The sequence below is a fragment of the Adiantum capillus-veneris genome, chromosome 4 (assembly GCF_014529385.1).
Source record: "Adiantum capillus-veneris isolate H3 chromosome 4, ASM1452938v2, whole genome shotgun sequence".
In the NCBI taxonomy this organism is placed as follows: domain Eukaryota; kingdom Viridiplantae; phylum Streptophyta; class Polypodiopsida; order Polypodiales; family Pteridaceae; genus Adiantum; species Adiantum capillus-veneris.
The window spans coordinates 144494805-144519230 of record NC_140934.1 but is presented as its reverse complement, the minus strand read 5'-3'; the positions used below and the strand labels follow the sequence as shown (position 1 = coordinate 144519230).

At 44.0% G+C, this 24426-nt stretch overlaps 1 protein-coding gene across 2 annotated transcripts in view; it reads left to right on the top strand.

Annotated features, from left to right (window-relative positions):
* The window catches only part of LOC147460108 (sugar transport protein MST4-like), a 38239-nt gene that overhangs the window by 4489 nt on the left and 9324 nt on the right, over nt 1-24426 (top strand). The window lies entirely within an intron of this gene.

Genomic DNA, 24426 nt, shown 5'->3' with positions numbered 1-24426 from the left:
GGTTCTAATTGCTGAAAACTGAAAACACGGGTGTCACAAACGGGAGCGCATAACAATATAAAATATACTCGGATAAATAGAATTTCACTTAATATTGAAGCCAAAGGATCTAGAGAGAAATAAATAGAGAGAGAGAGAGAGAAAACACTGGCTGATCTGTTGCCTTATTTATCAGATGGCTGCCCACTTATTAAGTGGGCGGCCGACGATTTTAAAAATAGTCTGAATCTGCCCAAAAACTCAATAAAACCTTATAAGTTAAAAACAATGCTTTCACAGCACTTCCCAGGCGTCCCTGGATGCAATCACACGCACAGTTGCAATGCAGACATAGACTTCCTCGCGGGAAAGTATCTGCTTTCCCGAAAAGCAATCCCGCTTTCTCAGAAAGCATCTGTTTTTCCTCAAAGTTTCCTCTGAACCCATCTTAATTCAAGTGCTTGCTTTTCCTTGTGCACAATTCCAACACAGTTCGGAATTTCCTCTTGACTATGGATATCCCCTTTCCGATGCACCCGTCACCCACCTTGTGACGCATTAAGAATACCCATCACCTAGTCCTTTCCTACCGAACTTATGGTACAATCTCCTTCGCGATGCTCTATGTCACCCATCCTATGACGCATCAGAGATGTCCGTTCCCGGATGGTCGGATACTTCTTTCCGATGCTCCCTGTCACCCATCCGATGTGACGCATCAGAAGCACCCGTTCGCGGTGGCCCTACAGATATTCCCTTTCACAGTGCTCCCGTCATTACTTTGAATGACGCACTAGGAATACTCCGTACTCGGATGTCTCCAGTGATAAAAACCTCCTCACTTAAAATTTCAATAATTCATTTAGAATTATTTTTCCTTGGTGTTCCAAGCGAGAAAACCCTCTCACTTATAAATCCAATAATTCATTTAGAATTATTTTTCTGTCAGATAAAGCCACTTTAGCAACATCCCTCTCACTTATAAACAATTGTCCTCAACTGTAGAGGTCCAACTGAACTGCCCGGAGAGAAACCGGAAAAATTCAAAATCTTGCTCAATGGTGAGTTGAGTTGGTCCTTTCTCAGAGAACTTGAAAATTAAATTAAACAAAAATTCAAGAATTCAATACTTCTTACCGGTTTATGTCCTTCCTCTAGTACCTCGAGGATATCCTTCACCAATCATCAAACTTACGAGTCATGTAACAACTCATCATTCGTGTCTTTCCAACAGATTGGAAGTTTCTTCATCCAAGAATTTGTTAACTCACTTTCGCCTTCTTAACCTCGAGAAGAATAATCCTCCTAGAAATCAATCTAGGTATTTGTCCTTGCGCATAATCCTGCGCTGTTAGTCCAGAGGGTATTAAACCTCTTGTGTCCTCCCACATAGGGAATGCCCAAGTCATAGAGCATTAATGTCGATGTCTTTCTTTCACAATTTGTGATCACCTTAAAGAAGGTTCTTGTTCCGGGCCGTCGCTCAACGTAGGCGGACGGTTCCAATCCGAAGATTCCTTGTGCACAGCGGCACTTCCTTCCAATCTTTTCCTCCTGCGAGTTATTACCACCAGCAGTGTTTTCTCGACGCCCATTAGAGTCTGTTCCTTTCAAAATTATAAAAAATGATTTATTTTGCGAGCATCAATGATGCCTTGCAAAATCTCAGGCAGATAGGATTCTAGCCATAGCATTTTATGAACGTACGTTCACAATAGAGCAAACCCTCTTTGATTCTCAGGGATGTTCTCCCATATGTAATTCTTACCATTTTGAAACGATTGGCGAACTATATTCTTACGAACATAATAGTTCGAATTTATTCCAGTAGCGTGTAAATGCTACTTGACCTGCTCATGGAGAAACATATACCGCAATCAAAAGTTGCTACTATAATGGTAAAAGCACATAGCGTACTCAATGATCAACGAACATCAAAAAACCTCTTCTCCGTAGAGAAAATCAAATTCCTTTTACCGATCACATCTCAAATAGAGATTCTCGTGTCGGAATATCCTTGCACGTAAAAAGGCGCTCAAGAGAGTATAACAAACTCTCGTCCAATTCCTTGGCATATGTCTGCATCTTTGTGTGTTATCCATGTACTCAAAGGTGTACATAAGTTTCAGTGAGCCTGGGAAATTACCTTTCCTTCGTAAGATCCTTAGAGCGAAGACGCTCAACCTGACGATCCCTTGGCTCAATCTTAGAGCAAAACCCGCTCATCAAATAAACTAGAATTTCAATGCTTGGATTCCTCGGCACAGGCTGTAGTCGTTACTTGCTCCTTCCCTCGTAAAGAGAGTGTTTATTCACTTGTGCGAAAAGCACTACCATGTCTTCCCTGACCGGGTAGGGGGTGTTGGTTCATAAGCTTAGTGAAAGCTTTTCTTGGTTGAAAGCTCGGAATGGTTCCTTCCTTTCTGCCATCCTACCCGCAATAGCAGGTAATTTGTTGGTGAACTACCGGATACGAGATCAATAGTTGACCTTCCGCATGGTTGAGCAAACCAATTCATCTCAGAAAACAATGTTTCAAATCGATCCTACTCTCATAAATACTCGAGAGTGATTGTCCTGGTTAGACACATGCATATCTCGTGCATAAAAGCAATACACATTTTATGAGTTCCTCAAAGATTTAACTTTGATCAAAGATCTGCCCTCTCACTTAAAGTTTGTGGGTCAAAAACTCAGGAGTTAGATTGAATTTCCTTACTCCAAACTTTCTCCGGATAGCAATGTATCCTTGGAGGAGAGGTAACAAAAATTCGTTGTTTCTGTGTTCAATGGTTCTCGTCCCACTGCGGGGATTGTATTCTATGTACATCAAGGTGTATTTTGATGATCATGCTGTATGCAACCATAGGATATGTATCTAATCTAAGTAGCTGGACATGCACGGTCTGCGAACACTCACAAAAGTGCCAGATCACTTCCTATTCTAGACTGACTTGATTGAACTGAACCCTGGTCATGTTGTAGCTTGTCCACGGACACATAGGTTTGGATGTGTCACGTGACATCCCCTCCTTTTCAAAGTGAGGTACTGATACCGAACTGTATGGCGTCGAGGGAGATCGCCAACAACATCCAGAATCCTCGAAAGGACTCTTCATCGGCCCACTCTGAGGTGTGGGTCGTGCGATACTTGAACTTCATAAAGGTCTGCAAAGCTTGCTTCTTTGGGCCACTCCGAAAGCGACACAAAGTCATTGTTAGGTGTAGCGGAATGATTGTTTGCGCTTTGCTCAAGATGAGTGCTCCGAACTGTGCTCAAGGTTCCTTTTAGTTCTTATGGAAGGGAGAGCCTTCCGTTCTTAATGGAAAGTGCTATGATCACAACAAAGTGAATGGACACTGTGCGTGCAAGTAAACGAGACTGAGAGATAGAGAGAGAAGAGAGATACGACACCAGAGACGTAAAACCCTCCTCTGAAGGCCCCACTCTCATCGACGAGGGTGGTCTACTTATTGATTGCACAAAGTGGTACAATGACGATGCAATGGACTGATGCAACTTGGGACTATGTCGGTGATGACAATGGGGATGACGACGACGACTTATGGGCTGAATTCTGCAAGCTTTTAACGGCTGTCCAAAAACGCTACCTGCTGAAAATCTGGGACTGTTTTCGGTGGCTGAAAATGACTGTTTTGGCTGCGTTTTTGATGGCTGAAATGGTGGATCTCTTGCAATGACTAGGGCTGAATCTGCTGTTGTCTTCAAGGCTGAAAACGCTGCTGCAAATTCTCCACTATAGGCTGAAAATGAAAAACGCTGGCAGATCTGGTAAGCGCTAGCAAAAACGCTAGGCAACTGGGAAGTGCTGGCGATGACTGCAACTCGAAAACGCTAGGGGTCATGGGGAGGTGCTAGCGATATCCAAAACGCTAGGGTTGAGTGTGGGCGATGAGGGAAAACCAAAAACGCTAGGGTGTAGAGGTTCTTGATGGTTCCTGCTGAGAAGATGCTTGTTGAGCGGAAAGCTTCTGCTGCCTCTTCTGCCATTTAGTGCTAATTTGGGTTTGCTTATATATTTTCTTAGCAAAATTACCCTATCTACTTTTGTTGGGAAGTCACTTAAATTAATAAGTGAAAAATGTCAAAATAGGAAAAATAGGCTAAATGCACTGGAAAAATCCCCTAACTGATTCTAATGGATTCTGATGGGAATACTGATGATCATGATGTGTGCAACCAGAGGATATGCATCTATGCTAAGTGACTGGGCATGCACATTGCACGGTCTACGAATAGACTCACAAAAAGTGCCAGATCACTTCTAATCTAGACTGACTGGACTGACTGAACCCTGATCATACTGTAGCTTGTCCACGGAGACATAGGGTTGGATGTGTAACGTGACATCCCCTCCTTTTCAAAGTGAGGTACTGGTACCGAATTGTATGGTGTCGAGGGAGATTGCCAATAGCATCCGGAATCCTGGAAGGGACTCTTCGCCGGCCCACCCTGATGTGTGGGTCGTGCAGTACTTGAACTTCATAAAGGTTTGCAACGCTTGCTTCTTTGGGCCGCGCCGAAAGCGACAAAGTCTTCTGAGTTTCCTTTCTTGCTTTAACTTCGCTGAGAGTCATGCTTCTTTCTTCTTCAAGAATCTCCATGGCTGAAAATTCCTGAAACCATCACCAACACAAAACCATGAACATACCTATTCCATGTAAAGTGAGTGGAAAAAATCTTGTCTTCGCTAAAGACTGTGTATGCAATGTAGATGTACATAGAGACGGAGTGCCAAACCGTTCACCACACATACGCTGTTGGGCGCATTTCTGACACCCCGTTTTTTGTAAATTTGTACATACGGACATGACGCCCGATGTCAAAAGGGCGTGTAGGCTTTCTTTTTGTGGGTTTTTTAGCTTGCTTTAGCAAGCACATGTACATGCACTGCAAGTCGCTAGTCTAGTGACAGCTGTCGGGCTACTGTAAGTGCCCGTGAGTGAGTTTTTTGAAGTGAGCCTTGTATATAACTTAAACTGATGTACAAACTAAAAAAAGTTCAGCCAAAGATCAGAAATTTGCAGGTTTTAGCTCGTTCTGTCTCCTTGGTGCTCTTGGATGCAGTTTTTTGCTCCGACTAGCCTTCTCTACGTGTAGTCGTGCTGGGACAGCTCTCTGTTCGCGTCAATTTTGCTCATGGGGGCGTATGGAATCAATTTTAGTCATCTTCATCTTTCTCGCCAGTCATTTTTCAAGCTTTCTCTCAAGCTTTAAAGTGCCCCAATTGGAGCTGTGCTCATCAGGTTACGACTAGTTCTCTACAGGGTTATGGCTATGGTAGCCTAGTGGCAAATTGTGTGTAGACAGATTTGGAGGGCATGTATCTATGAATTGTGGAATTGATGTTGAAGTTGTGGGTTTGTGATGTTTGATTGTGAAAGGAGAGGCTCTTGTCTTCATATGCATTGGTCGGCGTGTGCTGTAAATCCATGCTTTGGGCAGGGTTTTGCTCCTATGTGACATAGTCTCTTGGGTGGGCGACGGCTAGTAAATTCCCAAGGGGTCTACTCCTATTGGACTTGTGGTGTTTCAAAAGGATTTTGCGAACATTTTGGTGTCTTGTAGTTCTCTTTCAACGCTCTTGGGTGACATCGCTATAGAGGTGTTCCAGTTTGCTTGTTTCCCAACAGTGTTTTGGTGCCCGCCACCGAGGAATCGCTTCAAGTTACCTTCAGTTTATAGGTTTTGAAGACATGGCGTTTAATTTTTCGGAGTTTAGTGGGAAATCAAATGAAAGTTCTAAAGGTTTCATTGAGAGAATGGAGTTTGCTTGCCTTCTTGCTGACAAGCAAGACCCAGCGTTGGTGCTACGAATCTTCTACTTCTGTTTGAAGGGAGATGCGAGGGAATGGTTGGAAGGCTACGAAAAGGATCTACAATCAGCCCAACCTCCTCAAGTTATGACTTATGAAATGGTAAGGCTTGCTTTTCTTACACACTGTCAACAAGTGGAAGACCCACAAAAGGTATGGCAGTCTATTCAAGGCTTAGTACAAGATGAAGGCCAAACCATAGAAGACTTTGTCAAGTCATTCAATGCGTTATGGGCAAAGTGGTGTACATCTTTGGGGGCTGAAATTCCTCCAGCCATGTTGAAGAAGGACAGGTTTCTTGCAAGCTTGAGGAGTAACCTACGCTTGAAGGTAGAGCTTAAGCAGCCAAGGACCTTTGAGGAGGCAGTTGAAATTGCAAAGAATAAAGAGTGGAAAGCAGAGCGTCTTCATCAACTTGGAATCAACGTGGAGCCAAAGCTTGAAGTGAAAGCGGTAGAGCAACCAAGGGTCCCCATCAGGGAGCCAAGTTATGATCAACAAGCTTCTCATGATGTGAATGCCTTTCGCAAGGAGATGCAAGAGGTTGTAGGTCTTATGAAGAATCTTAGTGTGCATATGATGGGAGGTGGAAGAGGTCAGAGTTATGGATATGGACGTGGTTATGGAAGCAATGAGGGTTATACAGGTGGTAGAGGAAGAGGCATGGCTGGAAGAGGGGATATGTTTCAATGCTACAATTGTGGTGAATGGGGTCATAAAAGCCCTCAATGTGACAAGCCAAAGAGAATGGGTGGCGACATGTTTCCTCTTCCTCCACAAATTCCTTCTCGAGCTCAAGATTATGGTATTGAGATTAAAGGGGAAGCAGGACCAAGTGGATTGACAGCAGAAGAGAAGGGCAAAACAAAAGTGGTAAGCATAATCCGTTTGGAGAAGAAAGAGGATGATTTGGGAGCTATGGTCATGCCTGTAGGTAAGAGGGTTACAAGAGATCATGACATGAGTGATGCAAGTCCCAGCCATAAAAGAGGGAAACAGGTTGAAACAGGTACAGGTAAAGAGAAGAAGAAGAGAAAGCCCAGGAAACATTACAATGCATCCGACTTTCCTTTGGGAGAAGGGCAACCAAATTATAGTTTAAGGGCTGATTTGGTGGGTAGAAAGGCTGATGTTACCTTTGGGCAACTCATGGAGATGTGTCCCAAGTTAAAGAGGCAATGGAAGCACGCAGTCAACCCCATGAAGAAGGAGCCTGCAAGGGGGTCAGTGAGAGTCTTGTCTTTGAATGAGCTACCTGATATATGTCCTACTATGGATGCATGGCATAAGAGGAAGTGCATTGGAGAGGCTTATATTGATGGAGGTGCACAGGTATGTGTTATTACTCAAGCTTGTGTATCAAAGTTGGGACTTAACATGGTGAAGAATTCAGGTTTTCGCATAAAGCTTGCCAACCAATCAAGGGTGAGGTGCTTGGGAGTTGTAAAGTACTTGGAGGTGGATGTATTTGATGTTAAAGTGCTGGTCAATTGCCATGTTATTCCCGCGGGTATTGGTGCTTTCCCTCTCATCCTTGGAAGACCATGGTTACAGGCAACCAAAGCTATACAGGATTGGGGACATGGTACCATCACTCTCTACAATAGAAGGGGTGATAAGAAGAGGTTTGACATGGCTAGCAAGCAATCTTTGGATGTTGATTTTGATGAGAAAAGTGATGAAGAAGAGTACTCAAGTGAAGAAGAAGACAATGGGGATGAGGGCAGTGAAGTGGAAGATAGCAGCGATAGTGATCTAGATGTTTCCTCCTTGTTTCTTGAAGAAGAGCATGATGAGAAACAAAGATTTCTTGGCCTTATGGAGAATGAGGATATCTCTGGTTCTTATGAGCAAATTGAAGAGCTGATGCAACCCAAAGTTCAACCTAATGTCAAACAGGAGCTGATGCAAGGTATGTTGTCTTCTGACTTGACTAGTCATGAGAAGGGTGAGTACCTACATATGATACAACAATTTCCCCATTTATTCATCACTTCTTATGAGGAAATTAGAGGCTTTAAGGGAGAGGAAATCCACATTCCAATCAAGGAAGGAGCTCAGCCTGTACGCCAAAAGCTAAGGAGAATGGGACAAGTATAACTTAATGCTTTAAACGAAGAGGTAGACAAGCTTCTTGAAGCAGGTTTCATATGTCCTGTGAGCACTGCAGAATGGGTGAGTCCTGTTGTTGTCACACCCAAGAAGGATGGAAAGTGGAGGATATGTGTTGATTTAAAGCCTCTAAACGCAGCCATGAAGAGGGATCCATACCCTTTTCCTTTCATAGATGACATACTTGATTCTATTGCAAGGCATGAGAGGTATAGCGTATGTGACGGATTCTCTGGATATTTTCAGCTCACCTTGGCTTTGGAAGATCGAAAGAAGACCACATTCATCACGCCATGGGGATGCTTTTGTTATTGTGTGCTTCCTTTTGGTCTTATGAATGGCTGTGCGTGGTATCAAAAGCGTGTCAACAAGGTGTTCTCTCCCTTTCTTGGCAAGTTTGTGAAGGATCTTATTGATGACTTTTGTGTTTATAGCTCTAGAAAGGATCATTGTGCAAAGCTTGGGATGGCATTGAAGCAATATGATGAAAGTGTAGGTCACAACTCAACCCAAAGAAATGTCATCTTGCTCAACCAAGAGTGAAGTTTTTGGGGCATATGATCTCAGAGAATGGGATTGAAGGAGATCCTGACAAAGTGAAGGCTTTGGTGCTCCTCCCATCACCTAAAGATACAAAGAAACTTTCTACTTTTATTCAAAAGGTGAAGTATATGGCAAGGTTCATTCCTTTGTCCTCTCAACTTCTTTATCCTCTACAACAAGTAGCAAGGTTGGATCCTCTACAATGGACAAATGAATGTGAAGAGGTTTTTCAAGGTATCAAAGAGGTTCTTGGTTCTCTTCCTGCTATGCAAGCTCCTAATTGGGATAAGGAGTTTTATGTGAATCCATCAGTAGGTGAGGATGCTATTGGAGCTATGCTTCTTCAACGAGGTAACAATTCCCACTACATGAAGCCTATCTATTGTGCTAGCAGGGTGAAGCTAGAGGTGGAGAGAGGCTATACTGAGGCGGAGCTCATTATGGTGAGTGTGATTTATGCATGTAGAAGGTTTAGGCACTACCTTCTCCCTAAACCATTCACATTCCTCACTAGCTACACTCTTCTACCTCAATTGGTGAATAGCCCTACTTTGTCAAAGAGGCTCATGAAGTGGATTGTGGAGCTACAGGAATTCCAATTCTCTTTTCTTGTTGAGGAGAGTACAAGGGCTACATTGACTGATTTGCTTACCTATAAGGAAAGCCCTCTTCTTCTTAAGGAGGATGCAGTGAAGAAGCAACACATGGAAGCTCCTGACATAGACAATGCCTATCTATTGTTTTTTGATGACTCTTACAGGAAAGCGCATGGTGAAGCTTTAGGAGGTGTGGTAGTTTATGATCCTCAAGGTGCTTTTGTAACTAAAAGGAGTTTGAAGCTTACATCACAAAGCAACAATGAAGCTGAGTATGCTACTTTGGAGAAAGGTCTCAACCTTTGCCTTGAGCTTGGCATCCGTCGGGTGAGGGTAAGAGGTGATGCTCTTTTGGTGGTGAAGCAAGTACTTGGGGTGTGGCAAAGTAAGAATCCAAGGCTGAAAAATATGTGTTTTCAAGTGAAGAATCTGCTTAAGCATTTTGAAGCTTGGAGTTTAAGGCATGTGGACAGGTCTCAAAATGAAGAAGCACATGGTGCAGTGCAAGCTTCAATTGGGCAATTGTATGTGATAAGGGCTGATTCTCCTCTTTATTTGGGAAGGGAAGCTTCAGAGAGGGAGGAAGAGTTTTTACAAACAGGTATGCTTCCATCAGAGTTGGAGAAGCCAAAAAAGTACGCCTTCCTATGTCGTGCCAAAAGGTATGTGCTACTTGGTGATGTCTTGTATATGAAGGGGGTTGATCTTGTGATGAGAAAAGTGCCTTGGAAAGAGGAAATTTATAAAATTTTAGAGGAGAATCATGAGGGTTCTTGTGGTGGTCACTTTGTTTCAAAGATCACTTTGCATAAAGTCTTGCAGGAGGGTTTTGTGTGGCCAAGTGGTCAACGTGATGTTCATCATTGGTGCAAGTCTTGTAAAGAGTGTCAAAGCATGGCAAATAGGGTTCTCAAATCAGAAATTAGAGGCACCATTGTGGCTTGTGATGCGTTTGAGAAGTGGGGTATTGATGCAATAGGTCCTCTACCTATGACAGCTAGAGGCAAATGTTACATACTTACTGCTGTTGACTATCTATCCAGGTGGGCCGAAGCCAAAGCTGTTAAGCACATCACGAGTAAAGATGTTTCCTTATTTATATATGAAGATATTTGCTACAAATTTGGCATGCCATTGGAGTTACTTTCTGACAAGGGTCCAGGTTTCAGGGGAGAGTTGGTGGATTATCTATGTGAAAAGCTTCATGTGCATCGCAGGTTTACTACTCCATATTATCCCCAATGCAATGGCATGAATGAAAGGTTTAATGGAGAGCTCATAAGGATGCTTACAAAGATGACAAGAAACAATGTGAAGACTTGGGATTTAGAGCTACCTTGTGCTCTATGGGCTTATAGGACTGCCGTCAAATCAGGTACTGGTTTTTCTCCCTTCCATCTAGTTTTTGGAAAAGAGGCTTTACTTCCTATTGAGGTGGAGATACCATCCTTGAAGATGATGCTAAAGCTTGAAGAAGAGCCCAAGGATGCATTCAAGGAAAGACTTTTATATTTGCAATGTGTACAATTGGATAGGGTGTTAGCTTTTGAGCAGGTCTTGAAGAAGAGTCAAGCAAAGGCAAATGAGAAGGTAAAGAACAAGGACATCAAGAAGGGTGACATGGTGCTTCGTTACAATAGTAAGCTTGATAGCACTTTTTAAAAGAAATTTCAAATCAAGTGGCAAGGTCCTTTCTTGGTCTTAAACAGGTTTCCGAATGGCACATATCAGCTTGCTGACTTGGATGGTACTCCGCATAAAGCACGTGTGAATGGCTACAGGTTGAAGAAGTATATTGCAAGGTTGATGACTGTGATTGAGGATGAGCCTTCTTTTGAAGAATTTGCTGATCATGTGGTTAATGATGAAGATGAGTTGAAGACTCCCTCATGTGGTTTACAGGATCTCTTTTGTGATGTTGATCATGAATTATCTAGCAGCCTGGGGTGTGGCAAACTATGTTGGGCGCATTTCTGACACCCCGTTTTTTTGTAAATTTGTACATACGGACATGACGCCCGATGTCAAAAGGGCGTGTGGGCTTTCTTTTTGTGGGTTTTTTAGCTTGCTTCAACAAGCACATGTACATGCACTGCAAGTCGCTAGTCTAGTGACAGCTGTCGGGCTACTGTAAGTGCCCGTGAGTGAGTTTTTTGAAGTGAGCCTTGTATATAACTTAAACTGATGTACAAACTAAAAAAAGTTCAACCAAAGATCAGAAATTTGCAGGTTTTAGCTCGTTCTGTCTCCTTGGTGCTCTTGGATGCAGTTTTTTGCCCCGACTAGCCTTCTCTACGTGTAGTCGTGCTGGGACAGCTCTCTGTTCGCGTCAATTTTACTCATGGGGACGTATGGAATCAATTTTAGTCATCTTCAGCTTTCTCGCCAGTCATTTTTCAAGCTTTCTCTCAAGCTTTAAAGTGCCCCAATTGGAGTTGTGCTCATCAGGTTACGACTAGTTCTCTGCAGGGTTATGGCTATGGCAGCCTAGTGGCAAATTGTGTGTAGACAGATTCGGAGGGCATGTATCTATGAATTGTGGAATTGATGTTGAAGTTGTGGGTTTGTGATGTTTGATTGTGAAAGGAGAGGCTCTTGTCTTCATATGCATTGGTCGGCGTGTGCTGTAAATCCATGCTCTGGGCAGGGTTTTGCTCCTATGTGACATAGTCTCTTGGGTGGGCGACGGCTAGTAAATTCCCAAGGGGTCTACTCCTATTGGACTTGTGGTGTTTCAAAAGGATTTTGCGAACATTTTGGTGTCTTGTAGTTCTCTTTTAACGCTCTTGGGTGACATCGCTATAGAGGTGTTCCAGTTTGCTTGTTTCCCAACAACGCAAACAATGAGATCGAATCTTTCTCTTATGATATAGAGCAATTAACTGTGGCAATTCACAACGGAAGTGCCCATGCTTCGTGCTCATACTTTCATGTGCTCGTTCTACGAATGTGTCATGCCAAGGAAGAGACATGGAATGTGACTTCCTTACATACATACTTTTCAGCTTTTCATGAAAAATCCTCATACATTCGTGCTCATCCATGAGTGAAACGTGCTCAACGTACAATATGTCATGCCTAGGAAAAGGGATCACATAAAGACGCTGACTAAAATATAGGAAACGATCACGAATGAAACACTCGTACAATTCGTGCGTATCAATCATGCGAACACATAATACTTCCTGTGAGGGTTCTTTGGACCTAGGCTCGAGGGCCAAAATCGCTTTTTCTTGAATGATCGAATCGTCTTGTGGGGGTTCTTTGGACCTTGACTCGAAAGCCAAGATCGGTTCTTCGTGATTGATTGAATCTACAACGAGGTTAGCTTCGCTAGAAAAAGCATCCACTAACACATCATCCTTGTAAACATTCACATCATCTTCATGTAACTCATCATGCTTGTGAGAAATCACATCTTGATCATGCAAATTATCATGCTTGTGAGTGTCATTCAAATCATCATGCTCATCATTATCATGCTTATCATTGTCAATCAAATAATCATCATACAAATCATTGTCATTCAATTCATCATCATGCTTCACACAATCATGCAAATCCTGTGTGTCATGCTTGGGAGAAGAAGAGACTGAGAGAGTCTCCTGAGTCCTTTCCCCAAATCTCTTGCATCTGTTTCTGAACTTGAGAATAGAGTCGCCAGAACTCTTTGTTTTTGTTGGGGTATAAAGCCCAATGTGGTCGCCCAGGTAAGTGGGCGGGCCGCCAGGTATGTACACATATTCTTTTGTAAAAACCTAATAAGAACTCACTATGCTCTACACATTACAGTAGAGCGAGTTCACCATATCGTCGTGCTCTTCTTCTCGCACTCTCTCTCGCGTCGCACTTCCGCTCGTACTCCTTCAATTGGTATCAGAGCTCAGATCGAGGCTCGGGGCAGCACTGCAAGAGGCTAGAGTCACCAGCTCAGATTGGAGTGAAATTCGACAGGCAAAGACACTGCCCCAAATCTTGTGGGTAAGCTCGAAGGGCTTGGTGTTGTCAGAATTTCATTCTGAGGTCATCTCGGCCACCGTTCGGCTTCGACAAAGTTCTGCGCAGGCCATTTTCGACTACGTGATCTCAGCGGGTGCAGATCCGACTCTGCAAATTTGGGGTTTTCGACCTACGATTGCAGGTGCTGAGGATATCGACACTCCCAGAGTGTTGATTTGTGGCTGTCTACACATCGAAGGACGGCTCACAGTTCTTGGAGGCGTCACATACGACACGGGCGCATCTACACACAGACTGTAGGCGACATCCACTAGTTCATCAGGTAGCTTGTGTTTGTTGCTTGATATTCCAGATTTCATCCTGACATTGCAGGTACTTCCACATGGGATGTATTGTTAGAGATGATGTATGTCTGTTGAGGGTTTGCTGGCTGTGAGTCACGCAGCAAACAACTGCCGCAGCGGTTACAACATACAGTGGGAAATTTGTGGATGTATGACTTTGTGGGAAGTCTATGTACTGTCAGATTTACTGCAGCCTTTGTTGAGGGTCGAGTGAGGTTTTATTGAGCTGGGGGATTCTCGAATATTAAGATCCTTTCGGTGATACAGGTCTTGGAGCGATCCCTCGAGCACCCTTAGATAGGCAGCTAGGATGTATTGACTGTGAGTTAGACAGTTGGGATTGCATCTTTGCTTTACTGCCGTTGAGGCATTGTCGCAGTCTATGCTTACAGGACAGTGAGAGAACAGTCAGAGACAATACAGGTGCAGGTTAGGTTTACCCACAGCTTACAGTGTCAGAGAGACAGTGTTTTTTGAGCTGTTTTTTGAGTACACCAGAGCCATTTTACAAAGAAGACTGCCGAAATTTATGCAGAATCTGAAGCTTTCTTGGTTCATTTGACAGATTGATATTGGTTCAGAGGTCAGTTTACAGGGGAAACTCTGTCGAATTTTTCCCAGGAAAGTAAACCACTGTGAAGCGTAGCTATGGCTGGATCACAGGACACTGCTCTTTACAATATCAAGAAGCTGGATGGAACCAATTTCCCATTGTGGAAGAAGCAGATTTGGCACGTTTTGGTACAAAAGAAGCAGATAAAACCTATAAAGCTCAAAGGGATAAAACCAGAAGATATGGATGAAGATGAATGGAGCGAAATGGATGAATTGGCACTTTCTACCATTATGCTGACTTTGGCAGAAAGCGTTTACTTCAATGTAGCAGACGAGATGTCGGCTTATGAAGCATGGTTAAAGCTGAGTGATCTTTATGAGAAGCAGAGTGCAGCTTCACAGGTATACTGGCTTAAGAAGCTTGTTGACTTGAAGATGAAAGAAGGGACACCTATGTCCAATCATCTGAATGAATTCAACACAATCTATAGTCAGTTGTCAGCTCAAGGTGTCAAGTTTGATGAACCTGTTAGAGCTATGTTCCTGTTGATCACATTGCCGGAAAGTTGGGACACTTTTCGCACAGCTTTGAGTAATTCTGCACCTGTAGATGGTTTGAACATAGCAGGTGTAGAAGGAAGTCTGCTTACTGAAGAAACCAATAGAAAGACAATGGACAAAGGCAAAGGAACAGCCTTAGTTGTCAGGGGAAGGACCAAAGAAAAGTACAAAGGTGGAAAGAGGAATCAGTCTCGTAGGAAGTCCCGCAGTGCTAAAGGCAAGAGTGACATAGAATGCTACCATTGTGGCAAGAAGGGTCACATGAAAAGAGACTGTAGAGAATGGAAAGCAGAAAAAGGCAAAGAGAAAGCTGAAGACCATGGTGAGAAGAACAAGTCCTCAGTGAAGATTCAAGAAATAAATGTGACAAACACTGTTGCAGAGGATGACAGTTTAGTGTCAGGAGACATCTACTTCTTGAAGAATACAATGGACTCCGCTCTTCTTACAGCATCTGATGGAAATGCACTGAGTGACTGGATTATAGACTCAGGGGCATCACTTCATGTGTCTCCAAACAAGGAGTGGTTTACCTCTTATGTGACCACTAAAGATCATGTTCGGCTAGGCAATGGGCAGACATGTGAGATCTTAGGTGTTGGAGATGTTCAATTGAAGTTTCAGAATGGCTCTTCTTTCACGCTGAAGAATGTGAGACATGTTCCCGCAATTACAAAGAGCTTGATGAGCACAGGTTTACTTGATGATGTTGGCTACGTCACCACTTTTGGACAGAACATGTGGAAGATATCCAAGGGTTCTATGACAGTAGCACATGGAGTAAAGTCTGGAGGACTTTACATGATTTATGTATCAAATGTCTCTAAAAATGTAATCAATGTAACCGAGCAGCTGAACGTTTCTTTGTGGCATAGCCGGTTAGGACATATGTCCAAGAAGGGAATGGAAATCTTGTCTCGTTCTGGTTATTTGCCTGGCTTTTCATTTAATGATCTTGAATTCTGTGAACATTGTCTGTATGGTAAGCAAACACAGCAGCCACATAAGCATAGAAGCAGTAGAAGAGATACACAGTTGGCACTTGTTCATAGTGATTTGTGTGGACCTATGCCTAACCTATCTCTAGGGGGAGCTTCTTACTTTATGACATTTATAGATGATTATTCGAGGAAAGTATGGGTTTACTTTCTCAAGCACAAGGATGAAGCGTTTAGTGTTTTCAAAACGTTTGTGACACTTGTGGAGAATCAGAGTGGCAAGAAGCTTAAATGCTTACGCACTGACAATGGTGGAGAGTATGTTTCAAAGGCCTTTCAGGACTTTTGTGAGTCAAAAGATATAAAACGTGAACTTACTGCTCCTTACAATCCTCCTCAAAATGGTGTTGCTGAGAGGATGAATAGGACCATATAAGAGAAGGTCAGAAGTATGTTGTCTAATGCACAGCTGCCAAATGGGTTTTGGGTTGAAGCTGTATCAACAGCTGTTCATCTTGTAAATAGATCTCCTAGCAAGGTTTTGCAGAAGGATTTAGTGCCAGAGATGGTATGGTCAGGCAAGGTGCCCTCATACAAGCATCTCAGAGTCTTTGGCTGTGAGGCATATACTCACGTTCCAAAGGAATTTAGGAACAAACTTGAGCCAAAGAGTAGAAAGTGCATCTTTTTAGGCTATGGTAATTCTGGTGAGATGGGGTACAGACTTTGGGATCCCGAATCCAGAAAGGTTGTCCGCAACAATGATGTTCACTTTAATGAATCCAAATATCATTCTAAAGCAGAGAGGGTTGAGGAGATTAGAAGAGTTGCCTTCCAAGAAGATAGACTTGCACGTGCAAGACAAAATGTCAGGGCTCAAGAGGAGCAAGGACAGGATAGAGTGGAACCACAGGTTGTGGCCGAGCCTGAGCCACCTATTGTGCGTAGATCTGGACGTGTCACGCGACCTCCTGATAGGTTTGTTCCATCTATGAACTATGTCATGTTGACTGATTGCAATGAGCCTTCATGTTACAAGGAAGCAGTGCAAATGAAGGACTCCGGGAATTGACAATTGGCCATGTAGTCAGAGATGACAGCTCTGCATAAAAACAAGACATGGAAGCTAGTTAAATTACCACAGGGCAAAAAGGCTCTACCTTGTAAATGGGTTTACAGGTATAAGATCACCGCTCATGATAGTCAGCCAAAGTACAAAGCAAGGCTTGTTGCCAAGGGCTTTAAGCAAGAACAAGGCATTGACTTTGATGAAGTCTTCTCTCCGGTGGTCAAGATGACTACATTGAGATGCTTTCTTGCATTGGTTGCCATATTAGATTTGGTGTTGCACCAAATGGATGTCAAGACAGCGTTCTTGCATGGTGATTTAGATGTGGAAATTTACATGCAGCAACCAGAAGGGTCTGTTGAGAAAGGCAAGGAAGATTGGGTATGCCAGTTGTTAAAGAGTCTTTATGGCTTAAAACAATCACCGAGGGCATGGTACCATAAATTCCACAAGTTTATGCTTTCTCAAGGCTACAAACGTAGTGAGTTCGATCACTGTCTATATACAAAGAAGGCTAAGGATGGTAGTTGGCTGATCCTTATTTTGTATGTGGATGACATGTTGATTGCTGGCAAGCACTTGGAAGAAATTTCAGCTGTGAAGTCAAAGATGGCAAAATCGTTTGACATGAAAGACATGGGTGAGGCAAGTCATATACTTGGTATGCGCATTGAGAGAGACAGATCAAAGAAGTTGATTTGGCTATCTCAAACAGAGTATATTGACAAGGTTTTGCAACGTTTCAATATGGAGAAGGGAAAGGCACTGAGTGTTCCATTGCCACCATATGTGAAACTTAGCAAACAAGATTGTCCTGTGTCTGAGGAAGAACAGACTGAAATGGATAAGATTCCATATGCGTCTGCAGTGGGTAGTTTGATGTATGCAATGATTGCTACTCGCCCAGACATTGCATTTGCAGTGGGAGTAGTAAGTCGATACATGTTAAACCCAGGCAAGAAACATTGGGAGGCAGTGAAAGGAATATTGAGATACCTGAAAGCTACAAAGAGTATACGTATATGCTATGGGAGTCAGGAGCTAAGTGTAAAGGGTTTTACAGACTCAGATTATGCAGGTGACTTAGACAACCGAAGGTCTATGTCAGGGTATGTCTTTACATTGGCTGGTGGAGCAGTATCATGGCAATCTAGATTACAAGATTGTGTTACTCAGTCTACTACAGAGGCTGAATATGTTGCAGCATCAGAGGCATGCAAAGAATCAATTTGGCTTAATCGACTAGTAACAGATTTGGGAATCAAAGAAGAGATGCCCGCGTTATATTGTGATAGTCAAAGTGCTATACAATTGGCTCGCAATCCAGTTTATCACTCAAAGACAAAGCATGTGGATGTGAAGTATCATTTCATCAGGGAAATGCTCGAGGATAAGCAACTTCAGCTTGTCAAAGTTCACACCACAGAAAATCCTGCTGATCTACTTACAAAAGGACTTCCCTCAGAGAGCTTTGCGCATTTTCGCAAGCAGTTAGGTGTAGGATAGTACATCACTTCTCTACATCTCTTGTATATTAGCTTGTATAGTAGCTTCTCTCACACTTAAAGTACCACATTGGACTTTAAGTGGGAGGTTGTTGGGGTATAAAGCCCAATGTGGTCGCCCAGGTAAGTGGGCGGGCCGCCAGGTATGTACACATATTCTTTTGTAAAAACCTAATAAGAACTCACTATGCTCTACACATTACAGTAAAACGAGTTCACCATATCGTCGTGCTCTTCTTCTCGCACTCTCTCTCGCGTCGCACTTCCGCTCGTACTCCTTCAGTTTTGTCAGTCGCTCTGTTCTTGTATTGCTTTGGCTTCCAAGTCGTACTTACGCTCTATGGCTGCCATTCCTTCTTTGTATTCACGATCTATGGCTGCCCTTTGTTCTTCGTAGGCCTTTCTTTCTGCTTTTCTTTCTTCGCGTTCTAACTGTCTTTCCTTAAACAACTGGTTCAACTCCTCCATAGGAGTTAGTGCAATCTTTGTCGTGGATGGGAAAGGGGGAGGGTCGGAAAAACCTCATGTTGGGGAAAATTCTTCTTCGCCTCTCTCATGCTCATCACTTCCAAGCGAAGTATCCATTCCGCTTCGAGTGATGACCATTCTGAAGTCGTGGGTTCTTGTGGTCTTGGGTTCTTAAGCTCATGAGGAACTTGGGTTCTTGGGTTCTTGAGGGTCTTGAGGTCTTGAGGTTCTTGAGGTTCTTGAGGTTTTCTTTCGCTTGCAAATCGCGTTTGAGAAGGATCTTCTCTTCACCCGAGTTCTACTCTTTTCCGTGGACGCACCCCTTGGCGGCCTTGCGCTCACACCAAGGTTGCTTTTTCCCACCTCACGTCGATTGGCTGGCCGCTAAGTGCACGGTCGCTTTCAATGAGTGAAAAGAGACACGAGGGGAGGCTGGACAAGCCCTTTCTTGGGATTCCTGTCACTCTTCAAAAAACACGATTAGGAATCGACACGCCCAAGCGAACTTGGGTTCGTGCGACCGCAACAAGCAAAAAATTTCTTGTGATTCTTGTGGTTCTTTCCTTGAGTGATACAGAACATTGCCAAAGCTCTGATTTACCAATGTTAGGTGCAACGGAATGATTGTTTGCGCTTTGCTCAAGATGAGTGCTCCGAACTGTGCTCAAGGTTCTTTTTAGTTCTTATGTAAGGGAGAGCCTTCCGTTCTTAATGGAAAGTGCTATGATCACAACAAAATGAATGGACACTGTGCGTGCAAGTGAATGAGACTGAGAGAGAGAGAGAGAGAAGAGAGATACGACACCAGAGACGTTGTAAAACCCTCCTCCGAAGGTCCCACTCTCGTCGGCGAGAGTGGTCTACTTATTGATTGCACAAAGTGGTACAATGACGATGCAATGGATTGATGCAACCTGGGACTATGTCGGTGACGACAACGGGGATGAGGACGACGACTTATGGGCTGAATTCTGCAAGCATTTAACGGCTGTCCAAAAACGCTACCCGCTGAAAATCTGGGACTGTTTTCGGTGGCTGAAAATGACTGTTTTGGCTGCGTTTTTTATGGCTGAAAATGGTGGATCTCTTGCAATGACTAGGGTTGAATCTGCTGTTGTCTTCAAGGCTGAAAACGCTGCTGCAAATTCTCCACTATAGGCTGAAAATGAAAAACGCTGGCAGATCTGGTAAGCGCTAGCAAAAACGCTAGACAACTGGGAAGTGCTGGCGATGACTGCAACTCGAAAACGCCAGGGGTCATGGGGAGGTGCTAGCGATATCCAAAACGCTAGGGTTGAGTGTGGGCGATGAGGGAAAACCAAAAACGCTAGGGTGTAGAGGTTCTTGATGGTTCCTGCTGAGAAGATGCCTGTTGAGCGAGAAGCTCCTGTTGCCTCTTCTGCCATTTTGTTCTAATTTGGGTTTGCTTATATATTTTCTTAGCAAAATTGCCCTACCTACTTTTGTTGGGAAGTCACTTAAATTAATAAGTGAAAAATGTCAAAAATAGGGAAAATAGGCTAAATGCACTGGAAAAATCCCCTAACTGATTCTAATGGATTCTGATGGGAATACTGATGATCATGATGTGTGCAACCAGAGGATGGGCATGCACATTGCACGGTCTACGAATAGACTCACAAAAAGTGCCAGATCACTTCTAATCTAGACTGACTGGACTGATTGAACCCTGATCATGCTGTAGCTTGTCCACGGACACATAGGGTTGGATGTGTCACGTGACATCCCCTCCTTTTCAAAGTGAGGTACTGGTACCGAACTGTATGGCGTCGAGGGAGATTGCCAATAGCATCCGGAATCCTGGAAGGGACTCTTCGCCGGCCCACCCTGATGTGTGGGTCGTGCGGTACTTGAACTTCATAAAGCTCTGCAACGCTTGCTTCTTTGGGCCGCGCCGAAAGCGACATAGTCTTCTGAGTTTCCTTTCTTGTTTCAACTTCGTTGAGAGTCATGCTTCTTTCTTCTTCAAGAATCTCCATGGCTGAAAATTCTTGAAACCATCTCCAACACAAAACCATGAACATACCTATTCTATGTAAAGTGAGTGGAAAAAATCGTCTTCGCTAAAGACTGTGTATGCAATGCAGATGAACCTAGAGACGGAATGCCAAACCGTTCACCACACACACACAAACAATGAGATCGAATCTTTCTCTTATGATCTAGAGCAATTAACTGTGGCAATTCACAACGGAACTGCTCATGCTTCGTGCTCATACTTTCATGTGCTCGTTCTACGAATGTGTCATGCCAAGGAAGAGACATGGAATGTGACTTCCTTACATACATACTTTTCAGCTTTTCATGAAAAGTCCGCATACATTCATGCTCATCCATGAGTGAAACGTGCTCAACGTACAATATGTCATGCCTAGGAAAAGGGATTGCATAAAGACACTGACTAAAATATAGGAAACGATCACGAATGAAACACTCGAACAATGCGTGCTGACGAATTATTCGAACACATAGTACTTCTTGTAAGGGTTCTTTGGACCTAGGCTCGAGAGCCAAGATCGGTTTGTCGTGTTTGATCAAATCTGCGTGGGGGGGTGCTGTGGACCTCGACTCGAAAGCCAAGATCATTTCTTCGTGATTGATCGAATTTGCAACGAGGTTAGCTTCGCTAGACAAAGCATCAACTAAACCGTCATCCTTGTGAACAATCACGTCTTGATCATACAAATCTTCATGCTTGTGAGAAATCACATCGTGATCATCATGCAAATCATCATGCTTGTCATTGTCATTCAAATCATCATGCATATCATTATCATTCAATTCATCAAGCTTATCATCATGCAAATCCTGTGTGTCATGCATTAGAGAAGAAGAGACTGCGAGAGTCTCCTCCTCAATCTTCGCCTGCACATTAGAAATGAGAGAGGAAGAATGAACAACGTTCTTGCGATCCAATTCTGTTTTTCTTTCTGCGTAGTTGGGATCAAATTCTTTGGCCTCCAAGCGTAATTGCTCGCGCTCACGCTCCATGGTTGTCATTCTTGCTTCGTGCCATTTTGTCATCATGTTCATCATCCTCTTGCACCAAGCCTCCATAGAATCTGGTGCAATCCTTGGCGTAGATGGGGAAGGGTCGGAAAAACCTCCTGACGAGGAAAACGCTTCTTTGCCACTCCCATGCTCACTACCTTCATGCGAAGTATCCTTTCCGCTTCGGGTGATGACCATACACTTGAAGTCTTGGGTTCTTAAGTTTACGAGGAACTTGGGTTCTTGTGGGTCTTGGTTCTTGGGGTTCTTGGGGGTCTTCAGGTTTTTGGGTTTTTGAGGTGCTCGAGGTTCTTGCGGTTCTTCTTTCGCTTGCAATGTGTGTTAGAGAAGGACCTTCTCTTCACCCGAGTTCTGCTCTTTTCCGTGGGCGCACCCCTTGGCGGCCTTGCGCTCACACCAAGGTCGCTTTTCCCCACCTCACGTCGATTGGCCGGCCGCGAAGTGCACAGTCCACTCTCCATGAGTGAAAAGAGACGCAAGGGGAGGCTGGACAAGCCCTTCTTTCTTGGGTTTCCTGTCACTCTTCAAAAACACGATCAGGAATTGACACTCCCAAGAGAACTTGGGTTAATTGCGACCGCAACAAGCAAAAAAATTTTATGTGGTTCTTGTGGTTCTTTCCTTGAGTGATACAGAACACGACCAAAGCTCTGATATCAATGTAAGGTGCAGCGGAAGTGAATGTTGAACTTTGCTCAAGATGAGTGCTCCGAACTGTGCTCAAGGTTCCTTTTACTTAGGGAAGCGAGAGCCTTCCGTTCTTTAATGAGAGTGCAAGTGATCACAACAAAGTGGATAAACACTGTGCGTGAAGGTGCTGAGACTGAGAGATAGAGAGAGAAGAGAATACGACACCAGACGAGTTGTCAAACCCTCCTCTGAAGGCCCCACTCTCTATGGCGAGAGCGGTCTACTTATGATTGCACAAATCTCTACAATGCAGTGTAATAGGGAAGGGGGGGAACACGGCCCAAACGTTGTGAAACGGCGTTCCGAACAAGTCCCGTTGCCGAAATGGAGATGGGAACGGAACGTCGTTCTGGAACGGGGTGTAACCGGAACGGTGTTCTGGCAGTGTTCCGGAATGGGGGGAACGAGGCGAAACATGAGGCGGAATAGCGAAATGCGGGGCGGAACGGGCAAAAGTAGGCATTTGGGGGAAAAAAAGTGGGCTTTTGGGGACAGATTTGGGGCTGTTCGGGGAACATGTTTGGTGTAGTTTGAGGGCAGGTTAGGGGGTAGATTAGGGAGCAGTTTTGGGGTTGTTTAGGAGTTTATTTGGGACTAAGTTGAATGGAGGTGATTCAAGCCTTACTCTAGATGGACCGTTCCGGTCCCGTTCCCGTTCTGCCCCCCCCTCCTCCTCCCCGTTCCCGTCCCGTTCCGGACCCTCCCATTCCCGTTCCCCGTTTCCGTTCCGGGTAACTATGCTACAATGCTTGGACTTGCCGACGATGTCGACGACGATGAGGACGACGGCGAGACGATACTAATGGCTGAAATCTACAAATCTTTATCGGCTGAATTCTAACTCTATGTCGATGACGATGTCGATAGCGACGATGCGACGACAACGCACTGAAAACACAGATGCTGAAATCTGCGTTTTCCAGGCTGAAACTGCAAACTACGCTGGATCTGACCGTGCAGTGAGGATCTGGTGCGGGAAGGTGAGATGTGCGATGTTCGGGACTTCTTCTGTGGGCTCTTACTGCTGAAAACTGAAAACGCTGGTGTTCTTGATGTCCTTGTCGCGAAGGTCTGCAGAAACGTTGCAGTTGATCTGCAAACCAAAAACGCTAGGGCTGAAAATCCTCCTGCGGTGGGAATCTGCTAACAACAGGGCTGATCTGCCGTGGTTCTGTCGCCAGGCTGATGCAGATACAAAAACACTGGCTTATCTGGGTTCTTGTCCAAAAACGCTAGCCCATCTGCTATAGAGAAAAAACGCTAGAGATCTTTGGGGTCCTGTTGAGAAGTTGCCTGTGAGCACTGCTCTTGCTACCTCTTTTGCCAGAAAGTGCTAGCGTTAGGTTTCTATTTATACAACTTAGCAAAATTGCCCTGCCTACTTTCCAACAAAAGTCACTTAAAAATAATAAGTGAAAAATGTCAAAAATAGGGAAAATAGGTCTATGCACTGTAAAAATACTCCTGATTGGTTCTGATTGGAAATCTGATGATCATGATGTGTGCAACCAGAGGATATGTATCTAATCTAAGTGTTTGGACGTGCACGGTCTGCGAACAAACTCACAAAAGTGCTAGATGTAAGGTGCAGCGGAATGAATGTTTGAACTTTGCTCAAGATGAGTGCTCCGAACTGTGCTCAAGGTTCCTTTTGTTCTTATGTAAGGGAGAGCCTTCCGTTCTTAATGAGAGAGTGCAATGAACACAAACAAAGTGAATGGACACTGCGCGAGAAAGTGTATGAGACTGAGAGATAGAGAGAGAAGAGAATACGACACCAGAGACGACGTAAAACGCTCCTCCGAAGGCCCCACTCTCTATGGCGAGAGCGGTCTACTTATGATTGCACAAATCTCTACAATGCTTGGACTTGCCAACGATGTTGACGACGACGAGACGGGCTGAAATCTGAAAATGCTAATGGCTGAAATCTGCAAATCTTTATCTGCTGAATTCTGACTCTATGTCGGTGATGATGTTGATGACCACGATGCGACGACGGCGCGCTGAAAACGCAGATGGTGAAATCTGCGGTTTCCGGGCTGAAACTGCAAACTTCGATGGATCCCACCGTTCGGCAAGGAACTGCTGCGGGAAGGTGAGATCTGCGAGGTTCGGGACTTCTTCTGCGGGGTCTAAAGGCTGAAAACTGAAAACGTTGGTCCTATGGCTGATTCTGTCGCGATGATTTGCAAAAACGCTAGGGCTGAAAACTGACCTTGCGGGGAAATCTGC